This window comes from Ambystoma mexicanum, chromosome 6p, assembly GCF_040938575.1.
Source record: "Ambystoma mexicanum isolate Mex_15411 chromosome 6p, UKY_AmexF1_1, whole genome shotgun sequence".
NCBI classification, from domain to species: Eukaryota; Metazoa; Chordata; class Amphibia; order Caudata; family Ambystomatidae; genus Ambystoma; species Ambystoma mexicanum.
The window spans coordinates 557,561,961-557,586,467 of record NC_090935.1 but is presented as its reverse complement, the minus strand read 5'-3'; the positions used below and the strand labels follow the sequence as shown (position 1 = coordinate 557,586,467).

Genomic DNA, 24,507 nt, shown 5'->3' with positions numbered 1-24,507 from the left:
CTTTGCCAATGATACTAGGATATTTCTCCTTTCCTTCCTTCATGCCTGCAATCTCTGAATGCATAACTGCATCCGGCACTGGATGGCTGTACGCTGTGTTAGGGAGAATTCTCCTTTATGGCTAATTTCCCTTACCTAGTGAGTCCCTCAGCAGCTTTGCTGGATTACTGGGGTTTATTTTTTCCACCTGGTAAGAGGGTGAGCCTTTTTCCCACTCTTACAGTGTATTTTTTGTGTGTGTTGTACTTTTTGTGCTCATGGGCTATGGAGTGTCACCAGCTCCCTAGGCATCATCTTTTTACTTGTGTGTCACACAGCACCTTTAGTCCCGTCACACAGGGATGTCTTTTAGACTTCCCTCGTGAACTCCATTTCTGGGGATGACTACTGTCCCCCAGAAACATGTAAAGTCACCATTGGCTTTACTAGTCCTTTTTAATACAGATGCAGTACCAACCATCTTACAACGGAGTAATGGAGGGGGAATAGGTTTCCCCCTGTCCCTCTGTACCTCGAGAGGCACTATGTGCCCCCCTCCCCGAATCGACATGGCTGGTGGCAGTGGTAACTATCATTTTTACATGTATTCCTGTGTTAGTGTTCTGGCTGTGGTGACAGACGTGAACATAAAACCCGCTACCCCATATCATTTTTATTTTGGGTCCTAGCGTGGTTTGTCGCCATTTCGTGTTGGAAAGGTCTTTCTTGTTGTTTGCCTTTTGTGCCAAACCAGGCTGGGTTTCTTTGTTCTCCGTTCTTTGGCGGGCTTCTGCGAAGAAGCCCTCCTTTGGTATCTGGGTGTCTAGTTAGGCTGAATGTTAGGGAGGGGTTTAGTCACCCCCTTCACAGGGTCTCCTTGGAGACCCAAGTTGCACTTTGTGTCGATTGGCTGAAGTGGTTGTCCGGGCTGGACAACCTCCCTGCTGTGTGATTGACAGCCAGGCTGTGTGAATGGGGGATTTTGGCATAAAAGGCAGGACTCTTGGGATGGAAGTCAGAGTTGCCACTGGAACTACAAGAACCAAAGAGAAGCGGAGAAGACGGCTGCTGCAACTCCTGAGTCCCGGTGAAGCCCTGCTGCAGTCCTGAGCTATCTACCCTTAACGACAGAGAAGATCCAGTCCGGAGTCTTCTTCCCTTGAGCCCGGTGGGATCAACCAGCTCACCTTTCTACAGCCAGAGAATCCTCTCCTGGGTCGAAATCGCTGCACGAAACTGTAGTGGTCCGGATAGCCATCAGAAGAGCCCTCTCCTGTTTTAAAGGAGCACACCTTTTATTCACTGTTGCTTTGCAGCTGCTGGCCTCATCCCTGGGTAGTGCAGATCGCTCCAGACGTCGTCCTTGTCCCCACGACTGAAGCTTCAGGAACCGTGATTCTGCAGGAACTACCAGGAACAACTGCCAAAGCACCAACTTTCTTCATCCGAATAAGGTACTGTGTCCATTTGGTTGTTCTCTCCATCCGACATTGAGGAATCAGGGTGAACCCTTTTCCTTTTCTAAGGCTTGCCCTTTCTTCCTTCCCTCTTGTAACTTTTGCTTCCCTGTGACAATATCCAGTACTCCTGGCAACGTTAATCTTGAGCTGTTCTCACCGTGTGATCCTCAACAACAGAGCCCCAGCTCCATTTGACATTGGTGCATGCCTATTGACTTTATCTGCCTCTTATAACACTCCTCTGATTCTATTGCCTTGACAAAAGTATTGCCTGTGATTTTTATCCACTATTCCCTTGTTTTATTCTATGTGCTAAGTGTGTTTGACTATGGTTACATTTCTTCCCGCGGGTACGCTTTTCTTTTGTAACACCGAACTGTCATTACTGTCAAAAAGTGATCGCGTATTAACCCATGGTAATGTCTTTGTTTCGAAACACCGGTCTATCAAATACTAATGGACTTACTTTGAATTAACCTAAACAAGAGGAATTGGTTGTGTGTAGTATATTTAGAGTGTGGTTTTATCTAGTAGAAGTGAAGTGTTTTGTGAACAGATGGTTTCAAAATAAATGTACTTATATATTTTTAACCAGAAACCTTGAGTCAGTGTTTGCTTGAGTCACAATAATTGTAGTCCTTTGTGCAATCCTTGTTACTGCTCATTTGCTCTTGAGATAAGTCTGGCTGCTCAGCCATCACTACCACTTTACTGTGTAGTAAAAGCTTGTACCAAAGGTGAAATTGTACTATCACTTGTAGTCTTAATTGTCTGTAGTGTTCCCTAAGGGTACTGCAAATGATTCTTCCTAACACGCTGCCTCAACCAAAACTCTTCAAGAGATGGAAGCCATCTTTCTCCCCTTCACCAACAGCATCCATACCCCACTTAACCTTCTCACCACCAAATCCATGGCTTGCAACTTTGAAGTTCTCGTTGAAATTCTCATTCAATTGATTGCCTTCTCTTGCAGATTCCTCATCCGAGGTATCCCCTCAAGCGTCAGCAGCTCACACCATTTGACAGGTGGCATAGTGCAGCGCGCCGTCGACCATAGTCTTAACCACGCCATTCCTCGATTCTGGACGGGGATGTTGGTGGTACTTCTAATCAAGTCACTAAACCCCCACACCTCAGTTCCTTTTATCCACATGCTAGGCACACTGTTCGGAATGTCATCCTTTTCAGTGACTTAAAAGGTCTTTTCTTCTGGCACCGATCTGTCTGGCCCTAAACCCTCGCGGTTTAAAAGCTGCAAAAACTGCGGCTTGAAGCTGTCCATCACCAACCCACGCAGTATTTGTGTGTGGTGTCTCAGGGTGGAGAACAACATGGAGCAGTGCCTCTCCTGCCAGCACGTGAACCTGAAGGCGATCAGGTAACGATGAGCGAAATTGGCCCTCAGGCGGCCCTCCTTTGAAGTCTCTGGCTTGGTCGACTGCCAGGTTGTCGAGCCCTGATACTGAAGGCTGGGAAGGACAGACATCGAAAGAAGGCAAAGAAGTGGACCCACAAATGGGATGAGTCACCATTCATCGGCCTTGCCCTCTGTTGGGTAAGATTCCCATATTAATGATAAATCCTCCTGACCTGTATCAACCCCAGAACTTTTTGATTTTACTGGTGGATTATTTTTCCTTGGGAAACTTTTCCAACACTTACAGAATCCTTGACTATTTTTATGGGTATCATTATTAAGACTCTCCTTAGTGTCTTTTAAAAGTTATCCTCTGACAACATTTTGGCAATAAGTGCCTATTGTTGCTGGGTTGCCCAAAGGCCTCCCCTTTTTACTTTCTCTGGCTAACCTTGTGAGAACTACAGTTGCCAAGGGTTGAAAGGATCTTTGGATCCCTTTTACATTTTATTTGGTGAAACCAGCACAACCAACCTTATGTGGAGTGCTGGGCACATCCAATGTATCCCCTTTCACACTAAAACTAACAATTCTGTTACAGAGACAAGCATACCTTTAATGGCTGGTGGCAGGGATACCTTTTATTAATTTGGTGCACCTTTACCACAGGCTGTGTGCACCCATGGTTGCTCATTTTACCAAAATGGCCAGGTCTTGTTTTTTCGCCATTTTAGTGTTCCGTGTCCTTTCTTGTTCCTTCCCCTGACATCCAGGGCGGGAAATTCCTTTGTGTGATTTTTATCCTCAGCAGGTGTCATGTGGACTCCCTACCCAGTCTCCAGAGTGTCTGTGAAGGCAGGAAGCGAGGGAGGAGTCCAGAACTCTTCAGCCCTTTGACTTACAGCCTGAGTGCGAGATCCCACCACAGACTGGAAGGCTGGCTGTCCTGAAAGGATTGCCAACCCCCAAGTTTGAATGTTGCAAGGATGTTTGATTGGCTGCGTTTCTGCATATGAGTCCAAACAAGGATGCTGAAGAGGTAGTTGACCGCTGGAACCAAAATCGAAGAGGATGATAAAAAGCGGGTGAGATGGAGCCTGCTTTGTAACCGCAGCCTGCAGTAGCCCCTTCCTGCCAATCAACCTGGGAACTCCGAAAACACCGACCCAGAGCCTGGTGAGAACCACTAGACTCAAGACGACATGCATTTTGAGCCATCCCACACCATGTAGTGACCTTGCTGGCTGCAATACCCTGGAACCTTGTGCCATTGTGCAGTGCACGCTCTTCCGAATCTCGCTGAAACTTTGTGGGCCCTGCTGGATCTCCAGAGACCAGAAACAAGTCCAAAAAGCCCCCCTCACCAGAGTGCTGGAACTTTGTAACAACGAGAATCCGATCGGGGATATTCTGTCTTCTTATGTGCTCTTGAAAAGGCACCAAATCCAGAGAGCCACATCCAGCGGGAAGGAAAACCTTGCCTAGAGCCTTCCCTGTTGATCCATGCTGCAAAATCCCTTCCAAGATCCTGTTTTCAGTCGCCATGACAAGAAATTCACTGACCGGGTTCTTGGCTGGAGATCCTGAAGTCCTCCTGCTGCAAAATCTTCTGTGCTGAGGTACTGTGGTGGCTCGGGTATTTACTTAGCTTAAGCCTCGTGTGATTCCTGTGTAGTTTTGGGGTGTTTTCTGTGATTGATAGTCCTCCCGTCCAGTTCACCCAGGCCCACTGCTGGAATCCTTCTAGGAGGTCTTCTGTGAAGCCCCTGGACACTCAACTAACTCTAAAGTAAAATAGTCACCTATTTGAACAGTCTTCCTTAGGAACTCTGACATTTGCTACTTAAGAACCTATCCGGACACTGCCTGTTAGACACTAGTGACCCCCTCGCCCCGCCCCACAACCCCTGCCTTCTGCCACTGAGAACACTCATGCTCCAAGAATAAGGGAAATACTTTAAAAGGATTGGGCCGATGGCATAGAAAAGAGAATAAGTGCCTGATTCACAGAGTGTTTTCCTATGGGATTACACATTATAAAAACATTCTGTGAATCAGGCCCTAAGTGTTTACAAGTTATTGACTTGCAAAAGAAGTTGGTTGGTAACTGAAACTCAGAATGAACAGTTACAAAAGTTATTACTTACCTTAGAAATGTTATGCCATTCTGAAAAGTAGATATAAGGTTATATTACTCACCTGTGAATTGGTTGTGCCTCTTGGCCAAATGTAATGCTGTTGGCTTCACTTCACTATTAGTGTGTGTACGTTTTCTAACTGGATCTTGCTTCCCCTGACCTGCTGTTAGCCTGTTAAGTCTGCATTGGGTTTTACCTACATAGAATTACCTGGAGTCATTCATAAAGTGTAACCCTGGATTTTGCTTTTCCTGGTTGGTTTTAGACAGACACCAAAAGAGTCTTAGGTTTACACCTGCCTTTAATTTGCTTATAGCTCCTGTAAAAAGTGTATATGTTTTACTTACTTTGAGTATAACTTATCAAAAAAAATAAGTTAATTATTGCTTCCCTTAGTCTGTGAACCGAAAAGCAACTGTAATTGAATATTACCCCCTTAAGGTCCAATTCCCATAGATTAACTTACCCTGAATCAGAGTTATAGGTTTATACTCTCCCTAGAATCTGTGTTTCACTAGATTAGAAAGGTATATTATCCAGTTAATATGAAGGATTTCTTGCTGAGCTTTACGGTACAACTGCTATTTTCTTCCACCCTGGTATTACTGAAAGTAATCTAAAAGTAACTATTGGTTTTGACTGCCCTAGAACTCCTGTTAGGTGTTCCAAATAAGGTTATATGCTTTGATCTATGTACCTTTAAGCATAGTGCTGTGTTTTTATAATTGTGTGTATATATATATATATATATATATATATATATATATATATATATATATATATATATATATATATATATGAATGAAATAAATGCTTTTCAGAAGAAAGGCAGCGAGTGGAATGCACTCCAGAGAGCAGCTACAACAGGAGAACAATGTCCTTGCAGCAAATAAGTGGAATAAACTCCTCAGCATTCCTGGCAGCACGTTTTCTTTATTGATATAAGTGCATCAGGAAAGGGAAACAAGAAAAAAACGATGCGTTTCGCGGTACACAGACCGCTTGATCATGTAGGTTTACAAACAACACAGATGATGGACTGCAATTTATCCCCAAACAACTCTCTGATTTCACATAGAGAGTGTCTACCTGCTAAAAGCCACTCATTCAATGTGTTTTACAAGGCAGCCATATTGGAACGATTCGATGGTATATAATTACTCATAAGAGAATACAGACCTCTTCCTCTAGCATTTGCGACATGGATTACATTCATAATTTGCAGATACATGTCGAAAGGGCAAAAACAATATATGATGCCACTTAGAATACATCAATTACACAAAGCAACCATGTGTCTTTAAAGTTCAACAGTATACCATGATTTAAAACGTTCCTTTGTATGTCCATAGTACGTTAACATTGCATAAAAAGGAGGAAGTAGTCAAATATAGCTCCTGGCTGCCTGATAGTAAAGTGACAATGGTAGCCTTTATAGAGTGCATGTGACGTACAGCAAACTCGAATGATACTCGGACAAGATGCATGTAGGCAATGATTGGAATTTGTGCAAAAATGAAAAAGATAAAGAATTTGGATGTATGTGCAAATAGCGTTTCAGCAGCAAAAATATGTACATAGCAGCGATTGAATAAAGTGCATAGTGCTCTCCGTCCATGTATATACCTCACCTATCCATGTAGGGCTCTTTAGTTAATACTTTAATGTGTGGATTTAATATCCTATTAATATCGAGTAAAGTAAATCTCTGTTAGTTTATATTTCTCCCAGACTCAGAGGTATATGCATGGGCTTCTAATCTGTTTTGTACAGAAAACGTTTGCTTTATATAAAGTGCAAAGTGCGTGCAAATGTTGCTTGATTATAAAGTGCCAAGTGCATAAAACATCCAAATTCATAAAAAGACCTATAAGTCATATAAAAGATAAAAAATATCTCTTTCATATAGACCCATATACATGCATCGTAATGTTTAAAGGGAGAGAAGTATTTCAAATGCAATATAAAAAAACTTTTTGGTGTTCAGTCCATATAGAATTATCACCGATTTGACGCCACAAAGCAGGTAAAATCAAGTCCAAAAGTCTCTGTGTTGTAAGAGCCACTTAAAATAAGTATCAAAACCTATACAGTTACAGTTTAAAAACAAATGTTTAAAAACTACACCAAAACTGTGAGAGCAGAACCCCAGACCAGTATTATATAAATAAACATGTGATAATACCATATTCATCGAAGATTTAAGAAGTATGAAAATGGAAAACATGTACTAGTCGGAGAAACATTGTGCGTTTCATTACTCAGGGCATGGCACGTATTATTCGTGTATCCTAGTCTTTAATTTAGAAAAAGAATAACAGGCCTATGGGACATGTGCTGCCTGGTCAGAGAAAGTATGAGACATTATCTGCTTGAGCTTCATGTACCCAGGAAGGTATATAGTTCCTCATCAAGGTTGTGACCCCTGGGTTTTTTTGTCTCTAGGTCTAAAATACATCTGGTTTCCAACTGTCGTAGTGCTAGTTCACGATTGCCTCCTCTGAGTGGTTTGGTAATGGTATGTATGCCAAAAAAGGTAAAGCCCTCTAGTTTGCCTCCATGTTGATTCTTGAAATGAAGGGCCATAGGGTAAGTCGGTTCAGCATTCTTAATTGCCATAATGTGTTGTAGCACCCTTAATTTGAGTTGTCCTTTGGTGCTACCGACATACCACTTGTTGCATGGGCAATTCAACACATATACCACATATTCGGTTTCACAAGTAATTCTAGACACAATCTTAATGTTCTTTCCTAAAATGGGATGTAAATAACAACTGATGTTAACAGCATAGGTACATGCTTTACATTTAGAACATTTTTGAAAGCCTGGTCTCTTGATGTTCATCCAACTGGCTCCTGATTGATTAACTAGAGGACTCATGAAACTGGGCACCAGTATATCTTTAAATGAAGGCGATCTACGGAATGTGATGTTGACTTTAGGTGCCAGTAGCTCGCCCAGATGTTCATCTAGTTTTAAAACATGCCAATGTTTTTGTAATACTTGGCGAATATTTTGGGCCCCGTTACCAAAAGTCAGAATCAAACGTGTGTCTGTATTATCCGTGATCTTCGTTTGTACAGAATTGGAAACCAGTAGTAGGGAACGGTCCATGTCCCTAGCTTTTAAAAATGCTCTTTCGTGTATTTTAATTGGATAGCCTCGATTTTTGAATCTCTGGGCCATCCAGGCACATTCGCTGTCAAAGGTGTTAATGTTGGAAGAGTTTCTACGTATGCGTATAAATTCCCCATACGGGATGCTCCATTTTAAGGCTGTGGGATGGCTGCTCTTTGCATGTAATGGAATGTTTGAGCTGGTTGGCTTTCTATATAGGCTGCTGGTAAGTTCGCCATTGGCCACTGAAACAGCGATATCCAAGAACACTATATCAGTCTTGCTATGACTCTCTGTGAATTGAAGGTTGAGCTCATTGATATTTAATATCCTCACAAAGTCTAGCCATTCTCGATCGCTGCCATCCCAGATCACAAACAGATCATCGATGTAACGTAGCCACAGTATTATTTTGTCTGTATGTAGGGTGTTGCTCGGATGCCAGACAACAAACTTCTCCCACCAGCCCATTGTTAGATTTGCATATGAGGGAGCAAACGTGGTGCCCATGGCACTGCCTTGAAGTTGGATAAAGAACCCCTTATCAAACAGAAAACAGTTGTTGGTCAGGCAAAATCTAATCATCTCTAATATCATGATGCCATGTTGCATATAGTTCATAGATCTGGTATGCAAAAAATACTCGCATGCTTTGAGGCCATCAGAGTGTCGAATTGATGTATAGAGAGAGACCACATCTAGTGTTGTCAGCAAGTAAGAAGTTTCCCATGGGATGCCCTCTATTCTACTCAAAAAATCTTTTGTATCCCTTAAATAAGAGGGAAGAGTAGTAACAAAAGTAATCAATGTTTCATCCACAAACCGCGATAGGTTTTCCAACAATGCCCCACATAGTGTAACAATAGGTCTGCCTGGGGGTCTGGTCAAGCTCTTATGTACTTTAGGCAGAAAGTAAATCGTTGGAATAGTGGGAAATTTAGGTTGTAAAAATGTACAAATATCTTCGTCTAGCAGGTCTCTCTCCTTCCAAGTCTGTAAAAGATTTGACAATAGCACACTCATGGTTTCGGAAGGATCATCTTGCAATTTTGAATAGCAATTTTTATCCGTTAATTGCCTATGGGCCTCCTTAATGTAGTCATTCCGATTCATCATGACTATATTGGTCCCCTTATCTGATGGTGCTATGACGGAGTACATAATTAAACCAAGTTGTTTGAATGTGCGTTGTTGTACTGGGTCAGATTTGTTCTCATAGGCTGCCGTATCTTCCAGATCTTTTTAAGCTCATTGATTACCAGGTCCTGGAAAGCTTCAACATGGCCTCCCGGATTGAACATGGGGTTAAATTTAGATTTTATTTTTAATGCTGTTTTGCCTGGCCAACTGGTGTCTGCATTTGTGAGTTCCAGTTCTGTGTTGTTCGTATAATCTGCATTTTCAAATTCCAAATCTTCAAGGATACGCATATTTTATATATAGATATAGATATATAGATTTTGTGATGGTACTTATTTCCCCCAAGATTTATCTGGGCCTACATGTACTTAAATAAATAATTTATTTTTACAATACATAGTGTTTCTCTCCCTCATAAGATAAGACTGGCTACTCGGTCTTTGCTACCCTGAACTAAGGTGGTACAGCCTTATACTAAGAGTGGAGTCGTGTACTGCCTCAGTTGAATGGTTTTACTAAGCCTTTAGTTTGACTTCAGAAAAACTGTCCTAATACCCTCCCACAAGAAATAAAAGAGGCAGTGATGCAGACATGACATTCGTCGAAGGAGTGGGGTAGACCATTCCAGAGTATGGGTGCCTCGAGAGAGAGAGGAGTGCGAGGCATTCAAAACCCAAATGCTTCAGCTATTTGAGAACCCGACGGTGGGTACGGCTCTGGACTCTATGCCGCAGGTGGTTCCGGCGCCAGTTGCACCAGGAGGTTCCCGAGCCAAGGAAGCCTGGGTCATGTCTCACACCTTCAAGCTCGAATACCCTCGAGGTGTCAGTGACGAGAGGCCCAGTCACGGTAGTTTCGTTTAAGATGGATTGGACTTTCATACCATAATCGAGGTCAGAATTCTTCATGTCCATGAAGTCGATTTTTAATGAGCAGGGTGACAGTCCCCTTTGGATTGGAGCTAATGGGGAATTTGGGGTGCTGATTTCTTCACAGACTGGGCTGATCTGTTGGCTTTGGCTGAAGGGCTGCACAAGGCAAGTATGCTTGAAACTTCACGACACCCTAATGCCCAATACAGAAAAACAGTGGAGATGGTAGTTCTGCCCCTTGGCCTTTGACACAGATAAGCCACTCCAGTCATATGACCACACCAATATTGTGGACAAGGGTCCCCAGTATTAAAAGAGCGTTTCATTTCAATGCAACTATATCGGATTCCAATGGGACATTATGGCAGCGACCATGCTACACACCAGCGGTTGACGCTGAGCTGACCAAGAAATAGAAACGGGCCATTTTATTGTTTAGAGCACAGACCTAGCTAGAGAGCAGCTGAGCGTTCTACAAATTATGGGTAGCCGGCATTTGGGTTGGCATCTTAATAGTGGCACAGTACTGTGAGGTCTGTGCGTTTATTGTAATTAGTCCTTGGTCAGGCGTTGTTGAAAGAGCCATGTTTTGAGAGATTTGCGGGGGCACTCCGAGCCAACACCAGGATCGAGTTCCAGAGGGTGGGTGCATGACAAGAGGATTGTTTGTGGGTTCTCAATGCAGACGAGTTGTGATTCAATCCAGTTGGTCGATTTGCTGTGTGAGGAGCGTGTGCCACCAGATATGTGGAGCTTAGCCACCTGGTAATCTGGTGTGCTACTAGTGACTGCTTTGTAGATGATGCATGCAGTCTTGAACAGTATCCTGGCTTGGAGTGAAAGCCAATGTAGTTTGTGTAGGATGGAGTAATTTGATCAAATTTCCGTGCTCCGGTAATAAGAAGTGCTGTAGCCTGGTGGACTGCATTTAGGGCGGGCAAGTGAGCAGCTGGGAGCCATGTCAGGAGAGCATTTCCCCCATCGATGTGCGATACCACAAGGGCCTACACTACGGTCCAAAAGTCCCGCGGGGGAAGAAGGGTTTGATTTTTCCAAGGGTAGAGATTCTGAGTCAGGCTATTTGGGCCTTCTTGGCCATGTGTTTCTTGGAGGACAGAATGCGGTCAATGGTTAAGCCTAAGGATTTTGCGGAGTCTGAGAGTTGTATATCAAATCCTTATAGATGCATATCATTGAGTCATTGTTGGACAAGTTGTTTTTTAGCAAGCGGACCAATGACGAATTCAGTCTTGGATAGGTTTAGCTTGAGGTAGGCAGATCATCTCCCAACAGGAGAAGTGAGAGATGAGATACTGGACATGACAAATGATGGGAAGGATGTGGCTTGCCAGGCCCTTCAAGCAGACATCGACACCGCTGACTGTGTGGCTCGTTCCATGGGAACATCTACGTTGCTTAGGAGGGCGGCATACATATAAAAGCCCAGGATTTTCCCCAAACGTGCAAGCCAATCTACTGGACATGGCAATGGCGAACACCTTTTTGGGATGAATGCTGATGAATTCTTGGAGAAAACAATAGTTACTCACCGTAGTGACTAACGTTTTTTAGCCCATAGTTCCCTTTCCTTCATAATGCATGGGCGATTACAACTGAATGTAGCCCCAGGGTGGACAGGAGACCCACCTTAAGCGAACAAGTTTCTTAGGACCGCCTGTCCGAAAGCTGCGTCTGATTTGGAGCCGGCATTCAAACAGTAGTGCTTACAGAAAGCCGAAGGGGTGGCCCAGATGGCCGCCCTGCTGACGACCTGCCAAGGTACCTGCCACTGGAATGTGATGGCTGTGGCCTTGGCTCGAACAGCGTGGGCATGCAGGTTAGCTGGAAGTGGTTTGTGCTGACCCTCATGGGCCTCCCTGATGGCCGAACCCATCCACCTTGCTATAGAGGCCTTGGATGCCTGATAACCTGGCCTTGACGCCCCGAAGGTGACAGAGCATCAGACTTGCGGAAGCTATTGGTCCTGTCCAGATAGAATTTCAGAGCGTGTCTGACATCTGAACGGTGTAAGACACTCTGAGCATCGTCCTTAGGATCGGCAAAAAACATAGGTAAAATTATCTCCTCATTTAGATGGAAAGCAGGGACTACCTTAGGTAGGAAGGCAGGGTGCATTCTCAGGACCACCTTATCTTTGTGAATGCTTCAGTGTGACCTGTTCATGAATCACGATGCGAGGGCTAATTTCTGTGGAACGTGGTGGATGACCCTCCCCCTTGCTGCGAGAGGAGGGGGCATGGGCCCAGCGGCAGGTGTGTGTGGACTGTCTGAGAGGCTGAGGAGCTCCGAAAACCACAGTCTTGCCAGCCACCACGCAGCTATCAGAATGATGCGGAGGTGACATGATTCTCTTATCTTGAAAATCACCCTGTGGATCAGGGGTGTGGCAGGGAATGCATATGCAGTCATGCCATTCCACTGTATCTGGAATGAGTCGCCCGGGGATCCGGGGCCTTGTCGCTGCCAGGATGTGACCTGCTGCACTTCCTGACGGACAAGGAGGCAAAGAGGTCTGTTAGGGAGAATTCTCATTCTATGGCTAATTTCCCTTACCTAGTGAGTCCCTCAGCATCTTTGCTTGATTTCTGGAGTTTATTTTTTCCACTTGGTAAGAGTGTGCCCCTTTTCCCCACTCTTACCTGTTTTGTCATGTGCATTTCTACTTGCTGTGTGGTCTTGGACTCTGGAGCACACCACTCCATGAGCCCAAACTTGCTGTGTGTGTTACACTGCACCTTCAGTGCGGTAACACAGGGTTGTCTCTAAGACTTCCCAATGACTCCTTTTGCTGGGGCGGACTACTGTCCCCCAGAAACAGGTAAAGTTGCCATTAACTTTACACAGTCACTTTAAAACTACAGACCCAGTACAACCCATCTTACATGGAGGACTGGAAAGGATTACATCCTACCTCTTGTTGTCTGTGCCTCTCTGAGCTTTGTTTTGCTCTTAACATTTAGACTTGGCTGGTGGCAGTAGTATCTACCCTAACATTTCTACCGCGATTATACTAAATAAACATGGTATTGTTTAAGCCTATTATATTAGCCTCAAACATAAACCCGCTTGACCAAATACTCTTTCATTTTGCTCCGGTTGGGTTTAGTCACCATTTCATTTTGTTAAAGTCCTTCTTATGTTTTACTTTGTGTGGCAAACAAGGTTTGCCTTCTTTGTTCACCGTCTTTTGGCGGGCTTCTGCCACGAAGCCCTCCTCTGGGCGCCTGGGTGTCTAGGTGGGCTGAATGTGAGGGAGGGGTGTAGTCACCCCCTTCACAGGGTATCCTAGGAAACCCAAGTCGCACTTTAACATAGTAGTACAGGATGCGCAAGATGAGTTTGGAACTGTCACTTTTGGTCAGGCCCCACGCAGTGCATTACTGTCTACATTGGAATGTTTGGCGACTATCGGCGGTGTCCTTTCCTCTGGTGCCTTGACAATGCCATGCTGACTGTGATTCTAGTCAAGTGCAGCGGATATGAGACTGGATATATCGGCTCACATTGTAACTTGTCTGGAAAAGGCTTGTAGGCGTTTTTATTTTTTCATTGAAAGCTTTTAATGTGCAACATGCACGCCTTGTTTGTCATTGGTTAATTAGTTGTGGGTTTGGCATTGTTAATATATAGTTGGGACTAGGTGGCGGGTTTTGAAGGCTGGGAAGTGGGACCTCCTTATGGAGTCTTCGTATATGATAGCTCATTTTGGTGGGAATAGTTTTACGTGCTGTATTGCATTGCATTGGCTATACTGTGCCAGTAAAATGATCTTCTGTGTTTAGGGGCAATTCCAATAGTGGTACTGCTCCTGCCTCGACTTTACAATGGTTCTGTTTGATGTGCTCCGGTTTAGAGGGGGATGTGGAGGTTTGGTCGTGTGGTCTCTTTTGACGCTCTTATTAATCTTATAATAGAGGGGGGTGGCTTTGTTGACCTGGATCTTTTAGGTGGAGTTGGGTATATTGGGGATGTTTGAGGTTACTATATTGCGATGATGATGATTTCTTGCATTTGGCCATCTAGACTGCTTAGATTTTCCACGCTGGCCTCTTTTTCGAAGACCTTGTAAATTCTGTAGGGGATGATACAATAATAGATGTAGCTGGGTATGGGATTCTGGGGGATGGATAGGATACAGCTTAGTTGTGTATATAATGAAGCTTTGTTGAAGTCCATGACATTTTGGATTTCCTTCAATCAATATTTATGTTTTTTGTCTATGTGTTGTCTGTTGTTGTCGGGGTGTGGGGGGGGCAATTCAATGTATTCTTTATGGTAACTAGACGCGCTATTGGACAGAGCACATTTTGGTGGTGGTCAGATATAATTTGGATGTATGCAGTTGGGTATTGAATGAGATGAGTTCATTTACAGTATGTAGCTGGAACGTGAAGGGGTTAAACTGTTTACGTAAAAGGAGGAAAGTGTTATCCAGGTTGTGTCGAGAAAAAGTTGACATAGTTCTGTTGCAGGAAACTCACTTAGTTGATGGCAACAGAACTGTATTGACTAATGCTAAATTTGCAAAGGTTTTGTTGAATATCTACGCATTTAATTCTAGAGGGGTTGGAATTATGTTGAGAAAAGGTTTTAATGGGTGTATTGATAAGGTAAGTATGGACCCTGAGGGGCGTAATATCTTGTTGGATTTAAAATGTGAGGGTAGAATGTTCACATTTGGATCTGTCTATGGCCCCTGTGCAGGGGACAGAAAGTTGTTTGAGTCTTTAAAAGAGATGTTGCGGTACCTGGGAGGCGGGTACATCATCATTGGTGGCGATTTTAATTGTGTGCTAGATCCTGTGATGGATTGGTCCTCCTCATGTAGTTTCACGGGCCAGTCATCGAGCAGGGGGTTCAGTGATTTCAAGGGACTGTTTGATTTGGCCGATGTTTGGAGAAATGTACATTGGAATGATAGGGAATTTTCGTTTTACTCATCGGAACACGACTCATATTCGAGACTTGACTATATCCTTATGTCGGATAACTTAGCTGAGGTGGTATTGGAGGCGAAAATAAGGGAACGTCACCTTTCAGACCATTCTATGGTTACTCTGAGGTGGTTGTTTGGTTCTGATCGAAATTGGTTCTCATAGATGGAGGCTGAAACCGTTTGTGCTGACAAATAGCGATGTCTTGACAGCATTAGAAAAGTTTATTCCGAGATATTTCCAAGAAAATGAGGGATCTGCGGATAGTATGGTGGTTTGGGACTCCTTTAAGGCTTGCGTTAGAGGTGAGCTAATGAATTGGGCTGCTAGGGTTCGGAGGATTGGTGACGCAAAACTGAAGAAACTGGAAGAGGAGCTTGGTGAATTGCAGAGAACCTATGTGTTGTCAAATGATGGGAAAATAAGGGCCAGAATGGAAGCGGTTAAAAAAACGTTACAATGGGAGTTGAATTTGCAGGCTGAAAATGGGTTGTATTATATGAAGCAAAGATATTGGGATGGGGGGATCGTGGGGGGAGAGTCCTGGCTAATAAATTAAAGAGTTATACTGAGAGAATGTATATCCAGAAAATTGTGAATGACCACGGTGATATGTTGGTCATAAAGGGTGACATTGGTGAGTGCTTTTGCTCATTTTATGCAGATTTGTATAGAGAGGATGTGTTCCCGCAGTTGGAAGAGTAGGGTGTGTTTTTTGAGAAGATTGTTCTTCCTGTTATATCTGAGGAGGGTAAAACATTTATGGACAGTCCTGTTACTGTTGAGGAGGTTACACTAGTGATTAGGGATCTCACTAGAGGGAAGTCTCCAGGTATGGATGGATTGACTGTAGATTTCTATCAGGAATTTATAGAGATATTGGCAACTATTCTGTGTAATCTGTATAATTGTATTCTACAAGAGGGGAGGCTATGTGTAACAATGAGGGAAGCTTTAATTACGGTGATCCCGAAACCGGGGAAAGATGCGACAAGATGCTGTAATTACAGACCTATTTCTTTGCTTAATGTTGATATGAAGATTTTCACTAGGATTATGACTGTTCGCCTTAGTAAGTATATGAGGGCTTTGATCGAACGTTCACAGTCTGGATTTATGAAGTATCATTATGGGTATGATGATATTAGAACGTTGCTGAATGTTTTGGACTTGCCAGATTCTGTGACCGATGATGTTTTACTTATATTTCTAGATTCTGAAAAAGCGTTTGATAGGGTGAACTGGAGGTTCTTAAATTCCACGTTGTTAAAATTGGGGTTTGGGCATCTGTTTGTTAGGGCAGTTCAGTCTTTACAGATGGGAATAACAGCGAAAGTGTGGGTGAATGGTGGATTTTCAGAGTCATTAACACTGTTTAGGGGCATACAACAAGGATGTCCTTTGTCCCCTCTGCTGTTTAATTTGGTGTTAGAGCCTTTGTTGGCTTCCACCCATCACGTTTGTGGTCAGTTTGCTTCTCTTTGTGAGAGGAGAGAGGGTATGCCCAGACGTGGGTCCCTTGCCGCTGCGCCACAGGGAACCAGGCTGCACCTCACTGAGGAGGTCCAACAAGGCCGAAACATGTCTGGGGTTGCTTGGTTTTCTGTGCAGAGGGGACCTGGCCTAGCAGTTCGGGCTGGGCTGCTACCTTCGGTGGCGGCAGCTGCTGACTGATTTGCACATGGCTGGTCCCCTTTTGCAATGGCGCAGACGGGCTAAAAAACGGTGGTGTGGAAGGTTGCCCAGAGCAATTGCCAGTGGTTTAGAGTCATTCGAAACCTTCCACCCATCACTTTTGTGGTCAGGGTATATTCGGCAACATGGAGGAATTAGAGGTTTGTGTGTAGGTGATGGGGAACTTAAGGTGCTGGCATATGCTGACGATGTTGTTGTCGTTTTGAGTAATCCTGCTGAGGGAGGAGTCTTGTTGAAGGGCATATTTGAGGAAGTAGGTAGGCTGTCTGGCAATCAGATTAATTGGGGGAAGACTGAGGTGTTTCCGGTAAAAAGCTCACCTAGGCAAGAACAGTTGTTGGATTGGGATTGTAAGTAGGAAAATGTGAGTGTTAAATATTTAGGCATACATCTTATCCGGGATGTTGGGAAATTGGTTGACTATAATGTAGATAAACTTGTGGAGGTCCTTCGGAAGGATGTTAGGCGGTGGGAACGTTTCATGTTGACCATTTGGGCTAAGATTAACGCAATTAAAATGATTTTATTGACAAGAGTCTTGTATGTTCTTCAGTCTTTGCCCTTACTTTTCACGAGGAAGGTGTTGCAGCGGCTAGATAGGTTGTTTCAAGATTTACTCTGGGGAGTGGGGAAAAAGGCTAAAATTCCTCGTTATATTATGACTCGCAGTGTCAAAGATGGAGGTTTTGGCTATCCGGTACTTAAAAACTATGCTAATGGTTTCCTTTTAAAGAAGGTGTCAAGCTATTCTGTTAGTGATCTGAACCAGCTGCCTTGGTGGGTGCAGATTGAGGTGCGAAACATCCTCCGATATGACATTAAGTGTTTATATTTGTTTGGAAAGTTGCCAGGGAAAATGCGTCCGTTGAAGACAGTTTTGGCGACGAAAGTGGCATTGATGTCTCCAATTGTGGGAAATGAGCAAGGGTTATTCATTTATAAAGAGGCCTCCCTTTGACACAACCCTGGTCTGCAGATAAATAATAGACCATTGAATTGGAGAAGTTGGATTAGCAGAGGTATCTTGAAAATTGGGGATATTTGGGGTGATGACGGAATGGTCCCCTTTGGTGGGCTCGGAGAGAAATTTGGATTACAAAATAGAGAGTTGAGGAGATACGATGATTTGTCGTGTTTGATGTCTGAAAGGATTCAGATGTTGGATGCTCCGCTATTGCGGGAGCATGGGGTTCTTAATCTACTGACCTGTGGGTCTAGGAAAGTGTCGGATTATCTGTGTGCTATGCGGTTGGACGTGCAATGGATCGATTTGTGGGACAAGCTGAGATTCTCATGGACGGAGGAGTTGGGTAGAAAATTGACATTGATTGAATGGGATAAGGTTTGGAGAGTAACGGTACAGGCAAAAACGGATTTGCAGTTACGTACATACATCAGAGGATTTTGGGTAAAATCTATTGGACCCCTGCTCGCTTGTGTGATTTGGGTCTGGTTGATTGTGATAAATGTTGGGGTTGTGGGAAAGTAAGAGGTACACTGATTCACATTTTGTGGAACTGTGAGAGGGTGAGGAAATTTTGGCGTGATGTGGTTTATAGGATCAACTAGGTTTGGAATAGCCATTTCCTAGGAATCCATTGGCAATTGTTTTACAATTACCGAGTAGCACTTATAGAATTAATTGGGTAACATCGTGTTGGATAACTAAGGTTTTGTTGGTAGCTACAAAGCAGATTTTAAAGGTGTGGAAAATGAGGAAGAAGCCAATAGTTGAGGAATGGATTTTTGATGCGAAAGTTCTTTCTCATTATGAGAAGACTATGTTTTGTATGTTGCACATGGAAGGATGCTATGATGAACAGTGGGTGAATTTCTCTGATCTTTATGGGTGAAATGTGCTTCATTTGAGAATTTTCGGATTGGTCTAGTTTACTATATATGTTGTGGGTGTTTGTTTTGTTTAATGTTGTCGTTTGTGGTCCTGTATGTGTGCTCGTTGATTGTACTTCTTATTGGAATGTGTTATAGTTTGTGGTTCCTTTTTCCTTAATTGATATCTCTTACATGATGTTCTAAGGGAATTGAACTATTGACCTAGTCATTGTAATTCTTTGTTTTTCTGTAATTGAAAATGAAAAAGTGAATTAAAAAAAACAGTAGTACAGGCTTGTACCAAAGGTGAACTTGTATTACCACTTGTAGTCTTAATTGTGTGTAGTGGTCCCCAAGGGCACTGCACAGGAATCTGCCTAACAAAGTCCACCTGAGGATGCCCCATCTGCTAAAGACCCCAAGCAGGACCAGATCATTCAATTGCAATTCGTAACTGTCTGCTCCCAGTCTGCTGAGCCTGTGTGTAATAACTTTGTTAAAATAATGCTTCTAAAAAGCAGATAATCCTTTGGCAAATGTGAATGACACCTACCTTCTCTTCAGTCAGCCTTCTCGGGATAGAAGGTAGAGGGAATCACCTGGAAACTCCTCTCAACCCCGGCCAAGAGGGTAGGGTGAAGTGGAGCCCCCAGGGGAAACCCCGAAGGGAAAAAACCCCGCGATGAGCTGCTGGAGAGCGTGGATTCCTGCAACGGCTGTTGAAGGTTCACGCCTGTAGAAAGGTATTCTTTTAAGTCTTGTCTGGTAGAATTCTGGATGAAAAGAATAGAGATAGATAAGTATGGTTCCTGAGCTCCAATATCGAAAGAGAAAAGTAAGAGAAAGGCTTACCCTAACAGACCTGATCTTAATTAGATTTCGGTATTAAACTCCGAAGGAAAATGCAGACCTGGAGCCTATAGTCAAGCACGACAGTTAGACAAAGTTTCAAATTCAGCTCGGAAATGAACTCGTAAGAAAGGGAAAGAATCTTACCCACAGATACAAGCCCCAAGGTGATATGGGTGAAAACTGAATAATGAGGCTATGACAAGCAGATACTGGAAGCAAAATGTAAGGTCTGAGGTCGCGTCCTGTGGGACGTAAATACAAAGAAACAGATTAAAAGAGAGAAATCTCTGCGGGAAAATCGGGCCAAAGGAAATGGCGAATAACTACCGGTGGACGTGGCTGTGACAACAGGAAGGTATCGTCTACCGGATGAGAATAGCAACGGAGATTTCTGGAGCCAGAACAAGAAAAGGTAAGTGAAAATAAGACTAATATTCAGGCTAACATGATAGCTGATTCTAGAAGGTGGAAAAAAGACGAACTCACGATGCGCAGCGCGACTCTAAGGAGAGAAGCAACGCGTAGGACTGAAGCTCCAGCTGCCGGATATCCCATCCCGGAAGTCGGGGGCGGGGCTACCCGTAAAGTCCGGTGAACGCAAACAACTGGTGCGTTGCTCGCAGTCTCGGGTACCTCCATGTTGGGAGTTCCGATCCTGAGCCGGAAATCGGGAAATGCAACCCGGCGAAGAAAGGTAGCAGAGTTCAAGTGGACAGTTGTAACAGTATGCCCCCTCTTAAAGTTACTACCCCCCGGTTTGTCCGGATGCTTCTTGTGAAATGCTCTGATTAATCGTGGAGCATGAATGCAGGATTCAATTTCCCAAGTACGATCAGCAGGGGTGTAGCCCTTCCAATCCACTAGGTACTGTAATTTCCCTCGGTGAATACGTGAATCACACAACTCTAAGACTTCGTACTCTGCATTAGTATCAAGCATAACTGGAGGGGGACGAGAAGAAACCACCGGATGGAAAGTGCTTCTAATGTCAGGTTTTAGCTGAGAGACATGGAAGACTGGGTGTATCCGTGACCAAGTCTTGGGTAGTTTCAGTTTAAAGGCTGCAGCTCCTATTGCCGAAATTACCCGAAAAGGGCCCATAAATTTCGGTGAAAATTTTGAAGGTCTAAGATGTCTAGGCAAAAATCGGGAAGATAACCACACCAGGTCCCCAGGTTGTATTACCGGAGCTTTAGATCGAAGACGATCCGCCATCGTTTTTGTTCTTTCTTGAGCAGTCCTGAGTGCCTGAGAGGCTGCGTGTTGACCCTGGTGTATCTTTTCCAGAAGAACCTTCACATCCGGGCATTTGTCATCCGAAAACCTTTTATCAGGAAATGAGGCAGGGTGAAATCCATAGGAACAAAAAAAAGGAGAGGTCTTAATCGCTGAATGATGAGCATTATTATAAGCATATTCAGCCATTGGTAACAAACCCAACCAGTTGTCTTGTGCTGCTGAAATATAGCTCCGCAGGTATCCTTCTAATGTCTGATTCAGTCTCTCGGTCTGGCCGTTGGTTTGAGGATGAAAACCGGAACTCAACGCCCGAGTGATACCCAAAATTTGGCAGACCTTCTTCCAGTATCTGGACGTGTATTGAGAACCTCTATCCGAAATTATAGTCTCTGGAAGACCATGGAGGCAAAAGATACGGGAAATGAAGGTTCGAGCCATTCGAGCTGCTGAGGGAAGACCGGTGAAAGGGAGAAAATGAGCCATTTTTGTGAATGAATCGACAACCACCATAATGGTTGAACATCCTTCGGAGATAGGTAATTCCACAATGAAATCTGTTGAAATGATTTGCCAAGGCCGTGTAGGTAGGGGCATCTTTACCAGAGTTCCAAAAGGTGAATGCCTAGGGCTCTTATTCTGCAAACAAACCGGACAGGACCTGATGTATGTAAAAATGTCCTTACGCATTAATGGCCACCAAAAATATCGGGAGATTAATTCGCGGGTATTCATATTACCTCTATGTCCTGCGGATTTTGAGTCGTGGCACATATTTAGAACCTCCTTTTGTAAGGTTTTAGTGGGTACATAAACCTGTTTCCCATGAAAATAGCAACCGTCCTTTTTTGACAGGAGCTCCAAGTCCTTCTTGGTCAGCCTTCTTAGGACAGATGGTACAGAACTTAATTCCAAGCGTTTGAGAAAATCTGTAGATTTATATTTCTTTTCAACGCTAAGAATACCCCTGGGAAAAATGGGTTCTGGTTTGACTGGACATTGAAAAGAGGTCTCCTTTCGTGACAAGGCATCTGCTTGCAAATTGTTTCTTCCGGGAATGAAAGAGAATAATATCCTGAAAGGAGAGAAGAAATGAGCCCATCTAGCCTGACGACTGTTGCAGGTTTGGGCGTATTGAAGAATCCTTAAATTTTGATGGTCGGTACGAACCTCTACAGGAAACTGAGCTCCTAGCAACAAGTGTCTCCACTCCTCGAAAGCTTTCTTGATTGCCAATAACTCCTTCTCCAGAACGGTATAATTCAATTCTGCTGGAGCGAGGGTTTTGGACAAATACGCAATAGGCCGTTCTACCCCTTGATCATCCTTTTGAAGAAGAACAGCCCCTAAGGCAAACTGAGAAGCATCTGTTTCAAGAATAAAACAACGTGTTTGATCAGGCGTCATCAGTATGGGTGCAGATGTAAACCTCTTCTTTAAGGTATCGAAGGCCTTTTGAGTTGCCTCATTCCAGACATATGGAACTCCTTTCTTCAAAAGATTGGTTAAAGGCTGAGTAAGGGCCGAGAAATTTGGGATAAACCGACGATAAAAATTTGAAAATCCCACAAAACGTTGAATCTCCTTAATTGATCGAGGATTAGCCCAATTCTGGACTGCCTTTACTTTGTCTGGATCCATTGCAATGCCTTGTGCTGAAAGGATATAACCCAGATAGGTCACCTGGGGCTGGTGGAAAAAACATTTCTCCAAATTGCAAAACAAATGATTATTCTGGAGTCTGTATAGCACTTCTCGGACATGAGTTTGATGTTCAGAGGCTTCCTTAGAGAAGATCAGAATATCATCTAGATAGACGATGACTGTGTGTAATAATAGATCCGAAAATAGATGATCCATAAATCTCTGGAATACTGCCGGAGCGTTGGACAATCCAAAGGGCATAACCTGGTATTGAAAATGGCCAAAAGGTGTCCGGAAAGCCGTTTTCCATTCGTCTCCCTTTCTAATCCGGATCAGATGATAAGCGCCCTTTAAATCTAACTTGGTATAAATGCGGGATCCTTTTACAGCCTCTAAGATATCAGGAATTAAGGGCATCGGATATCTGTCTGGAATAGTGATTTTGTTCAATCCCCTGAAATCTATACAGGGTCTGAGTTCTGAAGTGTTCTTCTTGGGCACAAAGAAAAGCGATGCGGCCGCTGGAGATGTAGATTCGGTAATAAGTCCGTTCCGTAAATTCAGGTCAAGGTACTCCCTAAGAGCAAGCTTCTCTGAAGAGGAAAGTATGTACATCCTTCCGAAGGGTAAAGGCTGGTCTGGGATAAGATCAATCACACAATCGTCTCTGCGATGAGGAGGAAGTAGGGAGAAATCGGAGGAGGAAAAGACCTCAGAAAACTCTTGATACTCGATGGGAAGACCGATTACAGACCCGATAATAGTAACCTGTCTGTTCTCCTGTGATTGAGGATGACACATCGTGCTAGTTCTTCCCAAACAGTTAAGGAGACAAAACTCAGAACCCAAAAAGAGTGAACCTGCTGCCCAATTAATATAGGGATTGTGTCTTCGCAACCAAGGCAGTCCTAAGATAACAGGGTAATGGGCAGTTCGTATCACATCCATGGTAATGACTTCCTTGTGTGTAGCGATAGACATAGCCAACGGACCGGTTTGGTTGACAATTGGCCCAGAAGTTAGCGGACTACCATCTACACTCTCCACCGGGATAGCTTCGCTTTTAGAAACTAATGGTAACTGATGTTGTCTAGCCCAAATTTCATCAACAAAGTTCCCGGCTGCGCCGCTGTCTATAAGTGCCGGAATCTCGGTCAAATTCTGGGAACCAAAGGAAAAAGTAATATGTAAAACTAACATTAGAGAGTGGGAATACTGACTCCCTTGTGAAGCTGGTATGTTTAAAGAGGAACCTAAATATACATTAGAATCCCGGATCGTGGTTCCTCCTACGACCGGGAGTTGGCGTTTCCCGACCGCCTCGGTGGAGTGATAGGACACTCCTGGACCGTGTGGGTATTTGAGCCACAATACATACATAATCCCTGAGTTCTTCTACGGGATCTCTCTTCAGGAGATAAAGGCCCTCGGGTAGCTGATCCCAACTGCATTGGTTCTTCATTAGAGCTTCCTCTTGATGTAAGAGGAGCAGAGGAAAATGGACGAGTTGCGGGCTTTCCTTTGCGCCGTTCACTGTTCCGTTCCTTTATCCTATAGTCAATCTGCATGACTAAGGCGATAAATTCAGTCAATGACGTGGGGCGAGCCACCCTAGACACTTCATCCTTTAGATCTTCCGATAAACCTCTCCTAAAAAGAGTAACCTGGGCATCATCTGACCACGTAGATTCACTGGCAATCTGTTTGAATCTAGTAATGTAGGTCAAGATGTCCTGATTCCCTTGTCTGAGATCAAGTAGTTGTTCTTGAGCTGCTATTCGAATCTCCTGTCTACCAAACATAGATCTGATGCTGTTACAGAAAGCAGTATATGAGTCTAATATGACGTTATTAGTAGTGACCAAAGGCGTGGCCCAGGCTAAAGCAGGTCCTGTCATCTGCGAAATCATATACCCTACTCTATCCCGATCAGTATGAAAGAAAGCTGCTTTAAAAACGAATTGAACTGCGCTGGCATCAAGAAATTCTTTTATTTTATGGGGATTGCCATCAAATTGACCCCCTGGAAGGGGACCCGGGGGAACTTCAGAGCAATGAGGAACCCTGCAGGCTGTTGCCTGTTGGGAAGCCAATTGCGCAGTTTGTTGCTGAGATTGCTGTTGAGCCTGCCGAAGGTTAGCATTCTCTTGTTTCAGATTTTGTACCTCTGAGGTCAGAGATTGCACAGCCGCTATAAGTTGCTGGATCTGTTGATCCATAACGGAG

General features: G+C 43.8%; 1 protein-coding gene across 5 annotated transcripts in view; it reads right to left on the bottom strand.

Moving 5' to 3' along the window:
- Positions 1 to 24,507, bottom strand: part of ERBIN (erbb2 interacting protein) — a 2,559,118-nt gene that overhangs the window by 413,733 nt on the left and 2,120,878 nt on the right. The gene's annotated exons all lie outside the window — the stretch shown is intronic.